At 38.8% G+C, this 5,460-nt stretch overlaps 1 long non-coding RNA gene across 1 annotated transcript; it reads left to right on the top strand.

Annotated features, from left to right (window-relative positions):
• Positions 1 to 3,495: 3,495 nt before the first annotated feature.
• On the top strand, positions 3,496 to 4,001 carry LOC311270239. The gene is made up of 3 exons (XR_014624198.1): positions 3,496 to 3,527; positions 3,755 to 3,817; positions 3,941 to 4,001. It is a non-coding gene; the product is annotated as an uncharacterized lncRNA (long non-coding RNA).
• The last annotated feature ends 1,459 nt before the right edge of the window (positions 4,002 to 5,460 follow it).

The following is a 5,460-nucleotide window of genomic DNA, read 5'->3' as shown; positions in this document are numbered from 1 at the left end:
CTGTAGTGATGAGGGTCTAAGTCTGTCTACCTGCCACTGAATTATAATACAGAGCCATGTTCCCAGCGAGCAAAAAGTGGTCTAGATCATGTCTTTTAGATGTAATTTAAGGACATCCAAGACGTCTCAGAATGAAAGTTTTTTATATGTCTTTTCTGGACGTGGTATAGACTTTAATATGTTGTTTATCAACTAATTCTGGCTGTCAGTGGATGCCCAGCTCATAGCCAGTATGAACGTCTATTTTCAACTAATTCTGGATGTCAGTAGATGCCTAGATTATGGCCTGACTGGACGTCTTTTTTCACCGTAATTTATCGACAAATTCTGGCTGTCAATGGACGTCCAGTTCATGGCCTGGCCCGACGGACAAGATATAGACCTATTTTGGACGTCCACAGACGTTGCCTGCTCAATGGGTTGTAAATTGTGTTATGCCATCCAATACATTTAAAAGTTATTACAATTAAGATAATTGGTCGTTTGAATGTAAGATGTGCTTTCACATGTGTTTTATTGGATAGTACCTTTGATTGATGTGTGTTTTGCCATATTAAGATTCGTGCTCCACTAGCCTGTCCTGCTATTGTGCAGTTGGAGTCGGCTCCTTTTAAATGTTTCAGTGCAGTGTGTACACTGATCTTCAACAGGGCAAGATGTGGAGCAACACTTTTTTTGACTGTAGATTGTAGACTGTTTTTTGGGTGTAAGAAAATCATCATACAAATAAAATACAAATTTTGTGTTGATTTGTTGTTTGTGATGTCCGTGGAATAAACATCAGTGTTTTACTCACTCCGTGCCTTATCATTGGATATTCAATCAGGGGGAGTTGTTAGACCACACATGTCAGAACCCTTTACATCCTGCAGTGGCACCAAAGGTTTTTTAACAAGTTGCCACTACAGTCAGGTCAACACTTTTTGTTTATGACCACTAGACTCAGATTTGCCTTGTCCTTAGAGCTAATAGTAAATGTTAGCATGTTTACACAAAGTAAGAGGATGAACATGGCAAACACATGTACCTGATAGTATGTTAGTATGGACACTGTGGACAAGTTTAGCATGCTAAAGTTAGCATTTAGCTCAAAGCACCAGTGTGTACAGTGAACAGCCTCAGAGCTGCTAGAATGGATGTAGATGCTTTATGGTTTCTCTTTAATCTTTCTTCCTAATTGTTAGTATTGTTCTGTTTTCCAACAGCTCGAAGCAAAAGCTGTGACTGTTACACGACAGATGTTACCCCTACAGCGGCATCTGATCATCTACTCAGTGTTTTTTGTTCTTTTTCTCAAATGACAGTGTTGCAATGTGCTTTCATCATTATCGTTTGGCTTTGCAATAACTTATTCCTACTTCTTGTATTTTGAGGTTTCACACCTCTTCTCTATTCTTTAGTAAGGAGGTGTAAAAACCCTGGGCCTAGTTTTTTTTGTATATTAAGTGAAAATCAGGAATTAGAAAATCATTCCGTCAGTGCGCTTGTTCATGCAGTTGAGTCTTACTCTGCTCTCTCTGACATGGCTGTTACCCTCAGCTTCCTCCTCGTCTTCATCGTACTAAAAGGTCAGTCGAAAGTCATGTTACAATTCATACCTATGCCTTTTTAGGCTTCTAATGGTCAGGGCAGATGATGTTAATGAGGACAAGTATATTTAGTAAAATCCTCAAACTTTGTTTAATATTTTAAAAATAATATATTGGCATGAAATGTAAAACAACAGCTAATGAACATCTACAACAGGCAGGTCATATAAAGGAAGATTGTTTTTTGTGAATATATTCATTAAAGTGCTGTATTTGTTCTTGTTGCAGGAATTCACAGCATAACTACAGTCAGTAAAGTGTCAGTGAAGGTTGGAGGCTCCGTTTCTATACCATGTCTCTATGAGTCACAAAACATAAACAATGTAAAATACCTATGTAATGGATATTGTTGGAACTTCTGCTCACATGCAGTTAAAACAAACAGACAAATTCAGGAAAGTTTTCAATCTCTGATGACAAAATCCAAAGAATCTTCACTGTGACCATAAAAGATCTGATGGAACAGGATACTGGTTATTACTGGTGTGCTGTGGAGATGACGGGGGGAGATGGAGGAAGGTATTTTCACCTGTCAGTCACCAGAGGTAAGATCTCTGCACATTTCAGTTTTTGTCAGTCAAAAGTAATGACAATACATGTCAAATTTGTGAAAGTATGCATCCATCAGTTGTTAATGCTGTAACACTTTTGAAAAAGGTATCCACAAATTGATTTGTTTCCCCTCCAGGTACACCCAGTCTCTATGTGGATCATCAGGAGATTACAGGAGTAATTGGAGATAAAATAACCATCAAGTGTCACCATCGTTATGCTGGAGTGATAAAGTGGTGCAGGCTGGGCGGCTCCTGTGTGACGGAGCCGTCTGGATTAATAGATGGAACAGAAGTGACCATTGATAGGAGTGTCCCCAATGTTTTTACTGTGGCTATGATTGTGCTGAAGACAGAGAGCAGCGGCTGGTATTGGTGTGTGCAGGGAGACTTACAGATGCCAGTGCATTTAACTGTTCATGAGATCACTAGTAAGTACTATAAGTGATTAAAATTTATTCTAAAAATCTCTAGCATAAATGTTAGGATTCAAGCCTACAGAAGTGATATGAGCATTAATTATTATCATATAATGGTAATCATTGGGCAATTTTAAATTATACACCCACAGCACATTTAATCACCTTGTCACCTACTCCTGCAAGTGAAGTGCCCACAGCTCAGCATGAACAGCCAAGGTTGGTGTAGCCTTTGCTTTACCTTATAGTATTCAGAGAACTGCAGCCATTTTGTGGTCCATCTTTATATGTGTTTTACTGACACTTAATAAGTTTGAGATTCATTTAAATTAACATTTACAGTTTTGTGAAACTGTTGTATGTTTTATAACCAAGATGATGAAACGATTTTAGGCTATATTGTGATGACTATGAAAAAATAATCTATTTGTTTGTTTATTTTTAATTAATTTCTATTGTGTGCTTAAAATTTGCAGTTCCTCCAGTTTCTCAACAAGTTTTATCATCCGTCTAAGCCTTTTGGTCTTTGTTTGTAATGGTGACCTCGTTCATCTTGTTTATGGTCAAGATACGGAGTAAGTATACAGTAAAGTGATGAGTTCATGTGAAAAACAATGTGCTTATTCTGAAATATCTTCACTTGACTGTGCAATATAATAATACACATTGTGCAATATATATTTGTATATTTTATATAGTATTTATGTGTACAGTGTTTTTTATGTTATTTATTATTGTAAATACTTGCTGCTGTCAATATCCTGTGCTACACTGAGCCAAATGCAACGAAATTTCGTTCTGATCTGCACTGTGAGGTGTACTTTTGAATGACAATAAAGAAAAGTCTAAGTCTAATGTTTAGATTGAAATGAGGATTATTGTGAATTATTGTCATTGAGCATTCTCAGTCAGTCATTTTATTGTCTCTCTCTTTAGACCAGACAAAAGAGTCTTCAGCCACAACAACGGTAAAACATGCAGATTCATTTCCCAATAAAAGTTTTCACAGAGAAGGCTTTTGACTATGCTATGTACACTGTACATTTTTTATTGATAAGAAGATACACCACAACTGGAACTGAACCAATCATGTCTTTGATCATAAAGCTATACTATAGTTTGGAAAGATGGTCATGTTGGTGTAATCTAATAACTTGTGTATTCTGTAAATGACATTTGTTTGTCTCCTTCTCAGGAACAACAGGAGGAAGTAAGATACACATCAGACGGTGCTGTAACCTTCAACCTTTAAAGCATAGTATGTTACACACACCAGTACATTTAAATGCTTTCTTTGTTTTACATTCGTCACCTGTAACTAAATTAAACACATTTGAAATTGATCAAAATTTCACATGTATCTCTCCTTCTTTACTCATAGGTCCCATGAGAAGAGTGAAGTGGAAGTAATATGAAGTTCTGTGGGGAAGGGTCGCTATTAAATACACAAACCCAGTCACTTTACACATACTTTCATTCAGTATTTTCTGCAACCTCTCTGTTGTTGGTCTCACCAAATGAAAGTGTTACATATTAATTAAGTCACTTCATTTGTTTTTAGTTGATTTGTTTTTTTCAAACTTGCATCAGTCTTTCTTTGCATAGCATAGTGTCTGTCACGATCTCATTTTGTGTGGGATTATTTGTGTTTTGGTGCTCGGTTCTGTTTTCTGTTTTGCTTGCAGAGGTGCACTGAGAGGCTGGGCGGAGTTTGCTGTCCCTGGAGTCGCTGACGCACACGCACCTGCAGCAGGTTGGCAATCCGCGCCTGCTGATAGCCCTGCTCTCCACGCTACCTGCTGCCAGATGATTTCGTCGCTCAGACGCGGTAGATGGCTCAGTCGATGTTTGTTAGTTGGTCTCTAGTGTACTCGTGTTCCCAGTTTCAAGATCTAACTTTGCTTTTCTCTGCCTCCAGTGATCTCCTGCGCGCTCGTCTGCCAGTGACTCCGTTCCCAGAGAACCAACTCTCTGCACCTCTGCAGTACACAGCCTTGCCCTGCATTTAGCGGAGCGTCTACACGCCGCGCAGCTCACCAGCGCCACCGTGAGCTACTTTCAATAAATTGCCTAAATGACCTGATCCTGCCTCGTGTCCGCTTTTGGATCCTGCAAAACTTCATTCAGTGTCACAGTGTCATTGCTCTTCCTTCCTCATTTCCACCTTTCATTTGTTCTCTAACAGGTTGAAAATATTTTGTCTCAGCAACAATTGTGTTCCCTTTTTTTTCAGCTCTTGACATGCTGGCTTTGGCATGTTTTTTTAAGCTTGTCTGCATTATGTATGTTGGGTTACTATTGGTATCCTAATTTTATTTTCAAGATGTAAACTCAAAAGATATGATAAGATAAAACAGGAAAAATTATGAGCCTGAAAAGTTGTCCAGGAGGACGCGTGTACAATGTATTGAATTAAACACTTTTACTAATATTTTTATTGTATGTGCCCTTTTCATTCCTTTTAAAATTTGTGCACTTTTATATTAAATATTAAGATAATAAGTTGTGATGTTTAATTTAACTGAACAAAGATAACACTCAGTGTATGGTGGAGTATATTACCCTTTATTATTACACGGCTCTATTGAATGCTGCTCTCTGATTGGTCCATCGCTGCGTTCTACGGTCTGTTATTTCTGTATAATGACCGTCGTCAAGTATAACAGACCGTTGCTAGGGACGGCGCTCTGATCCGCCCCTGCAACATGTAGCAACATAAGCAAGACAGCACCGCTGTCCAGCTGCTCTCTCAGGCCTCGAAAGTCGTCAGATCATGTCTGTGACTGGACACATGAGAGCAGCTAGGGACGGCGCTCTGATCCGCCCTGGCAACATATAGCAACATAAGCAAGACAGCTGGACTTTCAACGCGTTACACCAACCACAGCACGCTGTCCAGCT

Source organism: Pagrus pagrus (assembly GCF_965226575.1).
Source record: "Pagrus pagrus genome assembly, chromosome: 15".
Taxonomy (NCBI): Eukaryota; Metazoa; Chordata; class Actinopteri; order Spariformes; family Sparidae; genus Pagrus; species Pagrus pagrus.
This window is presented reverse-complemented; position numbering and strand designations above follow the sequence as displayed.